The 13,596-nt window shown below is 39.6% G+C and overlaps 1 pseudogene; it reads left to right on the top strand.

The window, feature by feature from the left end:
• The first annotated feature begins 9,766 nt into the window (after positions 1 to 9,766).
• LOC113013430 (kelch-like protein 21 pseudogene) lies at positions 9,767 to 11,249 on the top strand (annotated as a pseudogene).
• The last annotated feature ends 2,347 nt before the right edge of the window (positions 11,250 to 13,596 follow it).

Genomic DNA, 13,596 nt, shown 5'->3' with positions numbered 1-13,596 from the left:
ACCAATCCATTCTTCATGGACATAATTTCTAGAGGGACTTCTAATGATCTCATCATGAAATTTGACTATTATATTTGAAATGGTTATTAACTGTTTTGTGGGAAGTGTAGTGGTTAGCTATGTCACCTGACATGAAGAAATTCAGGGTCGTGAAATGTTTTGCTGGTCAGCTAGTGAGTCCGAATACAGGTTTGATTAATTTGGTAATTATAAATTGGCTGTATGTATAAATGTGAGGATGAGTGAGTTTTTTCATCTGGGGAATAAAACAAATAAGCAAACCAAAAACATATCTCTGGCATATTTAATGACCTATGTCACTGAAAAGCAAAGGTAATTGGATGCTTTTTGTTGGTTAAAACATGTTGTCTTGTAATTGTGTAATTTCAAGAGTGAAACCACTCTGTTTAGATCAGTTTCTGCTGCAGCAACATACAAGAATCCATTAAATCTCATAATATCCTGCATCCAAATGTTAATCCTTCTAGTAGCTTCATGCTGGCCCTCCTCTGTAGAGGAGTAGTGGTGTTTGCCTTTTTAAGGCCAACACAGCCTCAGCTGTGGACAACCCAAGACTTTCATGTCACTCCACTCTGATGTTTGCCTTTGCCTCAACAGCCTGGAGCAGCAGCAGAGAGAGGGAAGCTGTCTTTGTGTGGTTGTTATCCTGCCAGGTTCTGGCTGAAACTGCATGAACCTGAATATTGTTATGTACTACATTATGTACTGTCTGTACTACAAAACGAGTTCACCATACCCAGGGTATCTTTCTGTTATCTGGAATCACTTACCTCAACATCGGCTGTCGGGATAAGCAGTCACGCGGAGCTGGTTATAAACTCGCTAAGTTACCCCAGGGTTAACTGCATGTTCACATGAAAAGGTGCAGTGCTTGCATTAGCATCTGACTAATCACAAACATGGATGTGTGTATCTGCAGTAGAGTGGCTGATTTCACGAAACGGATGATGAAATTGTGCTATGGGAAAAATACGAAACAGTTAAACACATAATATAGCTTAAAGCTAGCTTTAGACTGGTTCCCCTGTGACCTAGATAAACAGAAGATGAATTGGTGATTGAGCTACAATATGTAATCTTTTTGCTCATCTATTCAGCAAAATGCAGCTACAAAGACATCTTTTTTGACTTGTCAGCACACTCCAAGAAGGCATTCTATAAATATAAACATGAAATAAGTAGTAACTACCCGTGTATGCTAAGGTCCAGAGATGCCCATTTTTCTGTCTGTTTCTGCTGCTGCCAAAATTAATGAATCAATCCTAAAAGACTATCAATGTCGAATTTTCGTATTAAAGTAACAACGGCAAATGTCCAATAAGAGCTTTGTCTCATGAAACTATATTGAACAAACAATGGACCAGTTGATCCTGTGCATCAAATAAAATGTCTTGATATTTGTTGGATAGATTGCCAAGAAATCTGCTTAGTCTGTGTTGCAGCTCTAGCAGGCCTTCCCAGGTTTTACCTGTGTGGGTGTGTCTGTTTTCACGCTCCACCATCTGTGCAGCTGATTTCCATCACCAATTAGGGTTGGAGTGCTTATTGCCAGTCAGAGGAGAGTTCTGATGATAGAGTGCTATTCTCTTGGCAATATCTCAACTGTGTGTTTGTGGGTTAAGATTGTGACTTACTGCTATTTCAACCAGCTTCTGCGTTTTGCTCTGCATTACTTAGTTTTGTGATAGTGATAATGGCTTTTCTGGCTCTTTTAGTTAATTATTAATTCTTTATTTTATTGCCACTGTCTTCTTTTTCAACCAGCATGCTTTTATTGTTACTTAGGTGATGTAGGAGTCCCCTTAAGATTGCTTGTACTAATCTTGTTGCACCAATACTAAGCCTAAAAGTTTTCTTTGCTAATTGGGTTTAAGATCTGGGAAAACTAATTTATTCATCTCCTTCCAAAAGATGTTTGTTTTTGTTGCTCATTTGCAAATGAAGGATGGTGAACATGTTAAACCTCATACCAGCCACGCAAGCTGATATGATTTAGCTCAAAGTAGACCTGTGCAGTACAGTCTCACAGAGCTGCTATTATGGCTGTGGTTTCTGTGCCTCATTACAGGATGTTTGAACTCTGATTCAGTGTACTGGGTTCATTTAGATGTCAAAGTAACCTCAGAGTTTCTATTTACAGTTGTTCTAATTGTTTGTCTGAAGACACATGTCTCCTGGATACGAGAACAACCATTTGAAGGAATAGATATGATACATTTATTAAATATGTCAGCCGTCCTGCATTTTTAGCATAGCTTTTGACAAACATTATTATCATTTGTTGTTATAACTTTAGTTCATGAGTTTAGTTTTATCCATCCATCTTCTTCCACTTTATCTGGGGCTGGGTCTCGGGGGCAGCAGCCTAAGCAGAGAAGCCCAGATCTCCCTCTACCCAGCCACCTACTCTAGCTTCTCCGGGGCAACACCAAGGCGTTCCCAGGCCAGACGAGAGATATAATCTCTCCAGCGTGTCCTGGGTCTGCCCCGGGGCCTCCTCCCGGTGGGACATGTCCGGAACACCTCGCCCAGGAGGCGTCTTTGTCAGATGCCCGAACCACCTCAGCTGGCTCCTTTCAATGTGGAGGAGCAGCGGCTCTACTGAGCCCCTCCCGGATGGCTGAACTTCTCACCCTATCTCTAAGGGAGAGGCCAGCCACCCTTCGGCGGAAGCTCGTATCCGTGATCTCGTTATTTTGGGTAGTGACCGAAAGAACGAGATAAAATCAGTAGTTAAAATGTAAGTTTTGAAATTTAAGCTTAAAAGTGTGGATTTGGTGTTTTATTCAAATGCTTCTCCGTGTCTGGTTCTGACTCTGGGAACTGATAAAAGACCGGATCCAGATGAGCTGAGGGATCTGGAAGGTTCATACTGGGTCAGGAGGTCACTGATGTATTTTGGTCCTAAACCATTCAGAGCTTTATAGACCAGCATCAGAACTTTAAAGTCTATCCTCTGACGGACAGGCAGCCAGTGTAAAGACCTCGGAGCTGGACTGATGTGGTCCACTTTTTTGGTCTTAGTGAGGACTTGAGCAGCAGAGTTCTGAATGAGCTGTAGTTGTCTGACTGATTTTTTTTTTTTTTTTTTTTAGGCAGACCTGTAAGAATGCTGTTACAGTAATCAAGCCTACTAAAGATGAATGCATGGACTAGTTTTTCCAGGTCTTGTTGAGACATCAGATCTTTTATTCTTGATATATTCTTGAGGTGATAGTAAGCTGATTTTGTTATTGTCTTAATGTGTTTTTCTAAGTTTAGGTCTGCATCCATCACTACACCCAAATTTCTCTCCTGGTTTGTCGTTTTTAGGTGTATAGGTTGAAGTTCTCTGGAGGCCTGTAATCGTTTTTCTTTGGCACCAAAGACTATTTCTTCAGTTTTGTTTTTGTTTAGCTGGAGAAAATTGTGGCACAACCAGTCATTAATTTCCTCAATGCATTTACCAACAGCCTGTACAGGGCCTCGGTCTCCTGGTAACATTGTGATATATATTTGTGTGTCATCTGCATAGCTATGATAGTTTATTTTGTTGTTCTTTATAATCTGTGCCAGTGGGAGCATGTAAATGTTAAACAGAAGGGGTCCCAAGATGGAACCTTGTGAAACTCCACATGTGATACTTGTCTGCTCAGATGTGAAGTTACCTATTGGAAAAAATACAAAGTATTTCCTGTTTTCTAAGTATGTTTTGAACCAGTTTAGTACACTTCCTGAAAGACCTGCCCAGTTCTCCAGTGGTTTGAGTAATATGTTGTGGTCATTTGTATCAAATGCTGCACTGAGATCCAGTAAAACTAATACTGACATTTTCCACTGTCTGTATTCAGACATATGTCATTAAACACTTTGGTCAGAGCAGTTTCAGTGCTGTGGTTCTGTCTAAAACCTGACTGGTTCACAAGGGCAGGGGGGCTTTAGGGCGGTGTCGCTATCATACCTTGGCTGTTGGACTGGTCTCTCTGTGCTCTTTACTCATAGCATTAAGATTGTTTCCACACCTCGGCTGTTTGCCTCCCTACGCACTACACATTTCTGTCAGCTATTCTTGGGCTGTTGGTAAACACACTGAGTATAAGTTGCTCAATAGTCTGCATTCTACATTTAGTAAGCCTTGTGTTTTGGAGGGGGCGGTATGTTTGCTTTATTGAACTTTTTCAAGTTAACTTGCAGTCACTTTATTTTAAAAAAAATGTAGTTTGTTTCACTGGATTTTTATTGTATTTTATTTACAGTTTTACTTTTTTGTTAGTTTTTTTAATTATTATTTTCAGCATCTTTTATTTTGTTGAGCCCTCTACTTCATTTAAAATATTTTTGTGGTTGCATTTAGTGCTTTGTCTGCTGTAACTCAAAGATGCTCTTTGGTTTCCCATTTCCTTAGCAAAATATAAATAAATTAGGGGTGGCAAAAGACTTTTGCACTGTACTATTTAAATCTATTTGTGCCTTACTGTATGTTTAGTAAGATAAAATATTTCAGGTAAATATGTGTGTACATTTTCAGTTTCACCTCTTTCCACTTAGCAGAACAAAGTATTTGTAGTTGTTTAAGTGGGAGATCTGAATGTTATATTTTCAGTCTTTGTAGTAGAGACAGTGGGAGTAATAAATCGTTTCACGACTGAGTGAAATGAAAGCCCATCAGTTTGTTGGAAGAAAATGCCGTAATCTCTTCAAACATAATGACAATCACTTACACAGAAGTTAGGGACATGTGTTTTCTCAGTGCAGGCTGAGTTGTGAGGCCCTGCCTGCCCTTCAGGAGAGGAGTTTGATCCCTCGCAGAGCTATTTGGACCTCTGCATTGTTGAACCCTGGTGTTGAATGTGAGCTAAATCCTTTGGCCAGAGGAATAGGGGCTTTATTACAACCTTTAAACAAATCTCTGTAAGGAGATACCTGTGTGTTTAGAGAAGGAATGATTATCTCCAAATACTGACAAGAATCTTGCATGAGATTTAATGCAGGTTTCTATTAACCACCCTACCATCTGGTCTTGTTCTCCTGGTGATTTAATAGGACTGTATAACTGAAATTCAATGCTGGTACGGGTTAAACTGTACTTCTCAGGAAGCAGCTGCAGAGGAGATGCAGGAATTTGTTACCATATGTTTATTTCAGAATTTAATCTGTTTAATGTTTAATCTGTTTTTCCAGAGTCACAATTTGATGGATAGACTATCTCGTGTTTCTTCGAACAGTATAAAAACATCTAATACATCCATGTTAGGAGATTTTTATTTTTGTTATTTTATCTCTGACCAAACCTGGTACTAGCTATTATTTTCAGTTAAGACTTACATTCTGATGATTTTCTTAATCAATTCCTTGGTCTGTAGTGATTTAGAGGCCAATATGTTGCCTTCAAATTGCCCTTTGATCACGAGTCCAAATCATAAATACATTATTTAAATGCTGCTTTCTTTCCCGCTAGCAATCCACTGTTTTAGTAAATGTGAAAAAAGTTCATAAGCAAAAAAAACAGCAAATGAAATCTGAGAGTGGTTGATATTTTTCCTAAAATATTAACCCTTACCTTGTTCTTTGTTCTTCTATCTCAGTCAGACTCATCTTGTAGCTGTAAAGTGTAACTAAGATGGCGATGGTGTAAGTGGTCAGCTTGAGGCAGCGGGTGATGTCCTGGTGGTCAAGCAACAAAACTACTGTAGTATTTCCAGAACCCTTTAAGTTTTTCATCTAGCAATTCATTTTCACTGCTGCTGGCATATGACGTAATAAACACAGAGCAATATGACGTTTAACTGAATGAATTGGTAGCATAGATCTGTTCACAATTTCCACTTTAGATTTTTGAGTCAGGATCAAACAAATATCTGGCCCAAGCTATCCGGGATAGCCAAAATATTGGTACTTTTGAATGGCACAAAAAAAAATTGGGGGCTTTGCGTTGTGGAGAAGTAATGATCATGCCACTGAAGCTTCTTTTTTAGTTAAGAGTGGAATTTTTGAGGACAGACTAATGCAAACAAATTTACAAGCCAAATTCGGACATTGCTCCAGAGTCCGGTAGGATCTCTTTAAGGCTGTACTGCTTTAAATGTAATACTGAAGACAGCATGACATCACCATTTTAATTTAGCAGTTTCCCATATGTAAAGTCAGTGGAAGTGTTTTGAATTTTATCCAAACTACACAATTTATGTCGTTTGTCTGACCCGCATACTACGAGTATGTTTCTAGCAGAGGGTCTTGTCCTGTGATCCAAGCAGATCTGTGATTCTTTGCTGCTTTGCTAAGAAGTTTTTAGGTATTAGGAGAGGAAGCTGTGTTTTGGTCTGCTGCTGTGCTCCAGGTTTGGAGGAGGCCCAGGCTCAGCTGGCTTTTCTCTCAAAGACTGACTGACCACAGAGACATACCAGTGTGGAGGGGGGGTGGTTACACGCTCCCCACAGCGTCAGCCCACTGCATGTTAGGTGTTTCCCCCCCCACCCTTCTCTGAAAATGGACACTGCTGGTGTATTTATAAACCCCAACCTCAGCCAGGCTCTCTGTCTTAAACACAGTTAAGGAGCTGTTCGTATTCAGAGTCATGCTGAGCTTTGCTGTCGTGCTTTCTAGACGTTGAATTCTGTCGCTTTGCTTGTGAAACGTTGCCTGGAGGCTCATCAGGTAGGAGAAGAATATATTTGAGCTAAAAACTTTACATTGATTATTATAATTGGTGTGCTCACATATGACTATTATTTCTGTAATGATCACTGTGTATTATAGAGATTTGCTTGTCTTGTTGTGGGAATGACTCATTTTTTACCAGTTTTCTATAACGGTGAAGTTTCACCGAATGTCATTTAATGTCAAAGCCAGTACTAAATTTATCAGTATAGACAGCTAAGTGTTTGTCTATGCTTGACACTGGTATACTGCAGCGATTAGTCAGATGACTAGTAACTTTTTTTAATGTACATATTCATCGTGCAAACATCTCAAAGATCCTTTTCATCTTCTCCGTAGGGGTTTTTGAAATTAGGGGGAAATTTCATCCCTAAAATGCTTCCTATAGGGGAGATTAGGGGATAAAACTTGTGAGCTTCACTACAGGTCTTACAGTTTTTCCTTTAGGCTGTATTTTATTTTTCTACCCTAACGTCAACATCTTTCCTGTCTAACTCGGGACTGTATATTTCACACAGAGCAGCTGATGTCAGTGTTGTAATTTAGAGCAACAAAAATATTCTGAACCAGTTAGCCTGAAAATGTTCCTGTCTGAGGGAGCAAAAGATTCAGATTTTGTATATTTGTGCCGTTCCTTTGTGTGTGTGTGTGTGTGTGTGTGTGTGTGTGTGTGTGTGTGTGTGTGTGTGTGTGTGTGTGTGTGTGTGTGTGTGTGTGTGTTTTGTTTTGTTTTGAGTGGGTTCCTTTCTCATCCATTGACTTACATTTTAGCTAGTAGTCAAATTTACAAGCCTTCAACTCACATCTGAACCCTGTCTTGGTATGATAATAACTTCCAGAAACAGCAGAGGAAACTTGTAGTCTTGCAAACAAATGGAAAGTTGAGCAAAACATTATTAGGTAACTGAAATTAGGTGTAAGAACTATTTGTTACAAGTTGTTGTAATTTTGTGGAAATGGAATGATTATCTGCATTACCTGCAGTTCCACACTCGTGAAAATTTGTTTCTCTTGGTCACACATGACTAAAAACGAAAAATCTTAAGGGGCCACACAGGAAACGACTAACAGTGGCATGGCAGCCACAGGCTATATAGTCAGTGACAGTCAGTGGCTTCAAGAGGTGATGGGTGAAATAACAGCTGACAGTAGGTGGGTCCCAAGTTAAACTAGAAAGTGCATTTTCTGAAGAAACTGCAGTGTGAATGCTTGAATCTGAATGTATGCACTGAAATGAATTAATTGCTGAATTTTGAGTTAAAAATTTTGAACGAGAAAAAAAAAAATCCCGAATTTAACGTGAAACCAAAAGTGCTGAACTGCTAAAAGCTGAAGGTTACACAGAAGAAGAAGTTTGAAAAAAAAGCTGAAAATGTTTTAATTGTAAATTAGAAAACCCTAAGAAATGAGAAAAGAACATTTAGAGTCAGAAAACATCTGAAAGAATATTAAAAGGTCATATTCTTTGAATCACTGAATGACTAAAATGTGATCCCTCCACTTGGACCCACACAGTTTAAAAAGTTTACATCTCTGAGCTTTGAAAGACAAGATGTTGGAAAAAGAACAACGATGGCGACAATTTGAGGGTAAAATGATGGCTGTAACACTGTGGACACAGCAACAGTTGAAAGAGAAGTGTTTAATATGAATCTTGGCAGAGTGAGAGAGAGAGCTCGTTAAGCAGGCAGGTGTGAGCCTGGTTGCTATAGTGACCGCACCCAATGGCTCCATACACACGTACACAGACATGCGCCTCACTTTTGCTGCTTAAAATGAACAGAAACGTCAGCCCTAAACAAATCGCTCCCAAATGAAAAGTATAGGTCGTATTGACAAAATTCTTTCACCGTGAGCGGCAGCAATGTCCAGTCTACCAAATTCTCAGTTTTCATGCCTGTGGAGTTTATTATATGGACGTGGTGACAGTGTAAAGACACCATGCTCTTCTGATTTTCAAACGAACCTTCTGAGCAATTTTAACATTAGAGTCTATGGAAGAGTTGGAGGGAGGAGGCTGTGCATTGGTGACATTTATGAAAGAACCATAACACCTAGTACAATAGTAAACACATTGGATGAAAGAGGACAGCGATGGCTACGTTTTGAGGGTAAAATCATACCTGTAGAGCAAACGCTGCGGACACAGCAGCAGTTTTAAAAAATATTTTAAGATTAATTTTTTTGCTCCTCTCACTCTAGCAGTTGAGCTGTCTCACTCTAGCCCCAACATTCCGTCCCATACACACCCATTATAAACTCTGAAACGGGTGAAAAAACATCGTGAAACTTAAACTGGAACTGAAGAAAAAAGTATAATAGATATTGAAAAGATAAATACAAGTTGAATAGTTGAATGTCTTGTCTTCGTTTTAAAGTTTGAATGGTGGCTCTATGTCAATGTATGTGGAAGTAGATACAGTTTAAAGAGGATGAAGTTGAATGAGAATTTGAAGGGTCTCCCCATTGAAATACATTATAAATTTTTGTTGAAAAAAGTTGAATAAAATTAAAAATATAAATGTTAAAAATGAGAAAAATAGAAGCAATGTTGTCCAAAAGAATAGGAATCTAACGGTGTTTGAATGGTTTTTCTAAGTTGAACAGTTTTGAAGGAGTTGGCTTTCAAAAAACGTACGGAATAGATAATAATAATAAAATATAATAATAAAGATTAGAAGAACAATACTGTGAATGCTTTTCAAGCATTCACACTAATTATTCACAACTTAAGGTGATTAAAGTTATTATCTAAGAGAGCACAGGACATAAATGTATGAGAAGGTGGTAAATACATTAGAGGATTCCCTTGGTAACTGGAGGCTGGAATGTCTGTTAGTGACCAAACTTGTAAAGTGATGTGCAACAAGTTCCTGTGTTGACGGATAGTCTTTTCTTAAAAATGAACTTATAGAAAACTGTTGTTGTTTTTTTAATATATAGTTTTTGACCCAAAGGGCTAAAAAACTGCAGCCCTTTGTGGTGTTTTGAGTGAGATTTGACTTACATTCTTGTGTTGATCTGTTTCAGATGAAAACAGAGTTTGAGATCGACTATTGGAAAAGAGAGACCCTAAAAGAGGAGAAATGGAAAAAGCCAGTATTTGCAGACACAGCCTTCCACCTTGCCTTTTTTCGACACGGCCCACGCCTTCAACCTGCTTCGAGGAATTCACGAACTGCGTGCCGAACGAAAGTTTTTCGATGTACTTTATGTGCCGAGGGGCGTGAGTCCACTGTCATCGCACGGTGTTGGCCGCTGCCAAGCACCTACTTCCGGGCTATGTTGCAGGACACTCCAGGGAGAGTGTTATGGGACCGGGTTGTTTTACACGAGGTGTCAGGTGAGCTCTTAGGTCTGCTGGTGGACTTCTGTACACAGGACGGATCACCGTCACTCAGGATAACGTGGACCTGCTGCTGAAGACGGCCGATCTGTTTCAGTTCCCTCGGTCAAAGAGGCATGTTGTGCTTTTCTGGAGCAGCGGTGGATGTTTCCAACGTTTAGAAATCCAGGACTTTGCAGAGGCCTATGCTTGCAAAGAGCTGGCAGCCAGCGCGCGACGCTTTGTCCTCAAAAACATAATGGAGCTAGCTAAAGGGACAGACTTTGAACGCTTGCCATGGAAACGCCTCCTTGAGTTTGTGTCAGATGATGAGCTTTGTGTGGACAAGGAGGAGACAGTTTATCAAATTGCAGTGCGTTGGGTGAAGGCTGATCTCCAGCGACGACTACACTATTGGCCCGAGCTCCTCCAGCAAGTCCGACTCCCCTTTGTCAGGAGGTTCTTCCTGTTGGCCCATGTGGAGAGCGACCCACTTGTCTACCTTTCACCTACCTGTCTCCGTATGGTGAATGAAGCGCGTAGCTTCCAGTCCTGTGAATACGACCGTCACGACAGACCTTGTCATCGCATGCGGCCTCGGCCATCCACAGGATTGGCAGAAATCCTGGTGGTGGTAGGAGGCTGCGACCAGGACTGTGATGAGCTGGTCACAGTGGACTGTTACAACCCTCATACTGGACAGTGGCGCTACCTGGCTGAATTCCCCGACCACCTGGGAGGAGGCTACAGCATAGCAGCACTTGGAAATGATATGTATGTTACAGGTAAGCTATCTGAAGACATTAAAAGTAAGGCTGTGATGCTGATCCAGTCCAATCCAGTTTTATTTAGCACTTTTTTTAAAAACAACAGTGTTTGAAAAAATGCTGTACAAAAACACCACAACAAAACAAAACAAAAAATACAAGATTAGAACACACCATTTTCATACTCAGTTAAAAGCTGTTGAGTAAAAAATTATTTTATGACGCATTTTAAAAACAGGCAACTAGCTGGACATCCTAACATGGGCAGGGAAATGATTCCACGGTTTGGGGATGATTGCCTCTGTTTTGGGGGGACTAGCAGAAGGAGCTGGTCCACTAAACCTCAGTGACATTAAAGGTTTTAAAAGCAAATAATAAAGCATTGCTAAGGCCAACATAAATTGTGTTACAATAGTCCAGATGATAAAAGCATCAATAAAATGTTCAAAAACTTTAAAATATGACCCAGATTTGACCTTGTATTAAAGCCTCAACTGGTAAAAACTCACATTAAATATAAATATATATCTTTATCTTGTTTATCTTGCTTAAAATCATAGTCCAGTTTGACACCAAGGTTGGTTACCATGGTTTTTACAGATTTGAGTCATCTTAACCATAAAATGGTTAGATATTGGCAAGCATTTTATTTGCCCATAGCCATAACCATTGTGACATCACCATTTGTATTTAGAAGCCTCAGCTCTAGCATTATGGAGGTTGTTGTTTTGATTTTGCTGTTCCTGGTCTTTCATGATTTGAGAAAAATATCATCTGCTGTTTATTAATAAACTGCAGTCTCTACGGCTACTGACTTTGCGTGAACAAGGAGAAGTGAGTCAGGACACAGTGTGCTGACAGAACAGCAGTGGCGTTATCTTTATCATCACCATCATTACCAGTAACTGAGCATGTCTGAACAGTGAGATATCTTCTTGAGAAATCATCATAGACCTTCGCTTTAGGCTTGTGACTCAATTACTGCCTTGTACACTAATTTAGAAATAAAATCCCACACCACTGATTTCCTAACCGTGGCTGTTTAACTTGGACAAAACAAATCAGAACATAGTCTACTGTTTTGAGTCAAGAAACTTCCTTTTTTTGCCTTTCCCAAAATCCTTTTCACTATTTTTTGGCTGTACTGTAAACACCATCCAGTCAGCTTAGCTGCATTGAGATGAATTTGAGCAGGACACATGTCTGTCCATCACGATGCCTCCACCATATACAAGTAATGTAGTGTGCTTCAGATCATGAGCTTTCATTTTGCTACAAGTTGATCTCTTCATCTGTCAAAAGAATAATGTGAAGGACTACTCCATTTTTTAAAAATAATTTGGCAAAGTCTGATCTGACCTTTTCTGATTGAGACGGATCAGTGGTTTGAATCTTGTGATGAACCTTGTGGTATTTTTGCTTTGTGGCAGACTTCACTAACCCAAGAGGATGTTCCTAACATCACTGGTTGTGATGAAGGAATCTTTACTCTGCGATGGAAAGAATCCTGTAATCATCTAATATTGTCGATACTGGAGGTCTAGGACTTTGTATGTTCCAGCTGACATTTTTTTATTATAATGAACTGTTGATTTGGGCAGTGATATATTTCTGTAATTGGTTTCTTTGAGTTTCTGTAGCCTAAGGGTGTCCTGTTACACTTACAATGAACCCCCCTGTTAGTATATGTTGTTGATTCACAGCTTCCAAATGCAAATGCCTAAGTTGGAATAAGCTCTAGGCCTTTTTCCTTAATGTATGAAGAAGTATTTAATGAAAAAGTCCTGCTGATAAACGACCTCCGAAAATAGAGGACTGTGTATAAAATGGTTCTAACTCAAACATAATTCTGTCATCATTATTCTGGTCCAATCATTTTTATTTTTGCCTGCCTTCTGCAAGCCAATCAGCCTATGTTTTGTGTGCTTTGCATCTCACTTGTCTCCTGTCATTCTTGTAACCGGCCTCCACCTCTTCCTGGCCACATAAGGCTCTTTTCCACTAGTACCTATTTGCCTCGACTCAACTCGGTTTTTAGTTTTTCCATTAGGTGGTAGTACATGGTGCCAGGTATCTTTTAGTACCTACACAGCCAGTGCTCCAAGCGAGCTGAAATGGGAAATGGCTATACACAAACAAGCACAGTAGTCCAGTGATGAGCTGCACAGGTTTACCATGGAATTAGCTGCAGGCACACCATCGCCTCAATGCCCTCCATTCGTGTGTTGTTTGTGTCACATACAAATTACATCACAGGACTTTCAGGCCATGTTGCTACTATAACAACACCCACATTGAGGTGATTTCTATTGAAATGGAAATTGATGAGTTGAGTGCAAGTGGAAAAGAGGCAATAGAGATCCTTGTCCAAGTCTTCACCTGCCAACACCAGTACCTAGATTCAGGGCATTACTTAAATAACACATTTAAGAAAACTAAGGAAGCTCAGTTTAGTCAAATGATCTCTTCTTATTAAATTAAAGCTGAAGCTATGCACATTAAGCTGAAAATGTCCACCAATAAAAAAAATAACATACATTGTGTCACCATCCTAAAATATGTGGCAGCCTCTCAGTTTAAGGGAATGAAGTACAGATTTAACAGCTCAGATTTAGTTGCAAAACACGCTTTGGCCTCTTTGTTCATAAACCACTGTTACAAAGAGGAGAAAATAGTGTCTCTCCTATAAATTTGTTTCCATCTGTAAATAATTTAGAGCTCCACAACTACAAAAAGTGCTTTAAAGAAAACAAATAGAAGGCCTCTGTATGGTAATGTTAAATAAATGAGATAATCAAGACAACTGCTGAGAGAGCTTGTTTTAGATAGTGGCTAATAACCCAACAG

The sequence above is a fragment of the Astatotilapia calliptera genome, chromosome 20, assembly GCF_900246225.1.
Source record: "Astatotilapia calliptera chromosome 20, fAstCal1.2, whole genome shotgun sequence".
In the NCBI taxonomy this organism is placed as follows: domain Eukaryota; kingdom Metazoa; phylum Chordata; class Actinopteri; order Cichliformes; family Cichlidae; genus Astatotilapia; species Astatotilapia calliptera.
This window is presented reverse-complemented; position numbering and strand designations above follow the sequence as displayed.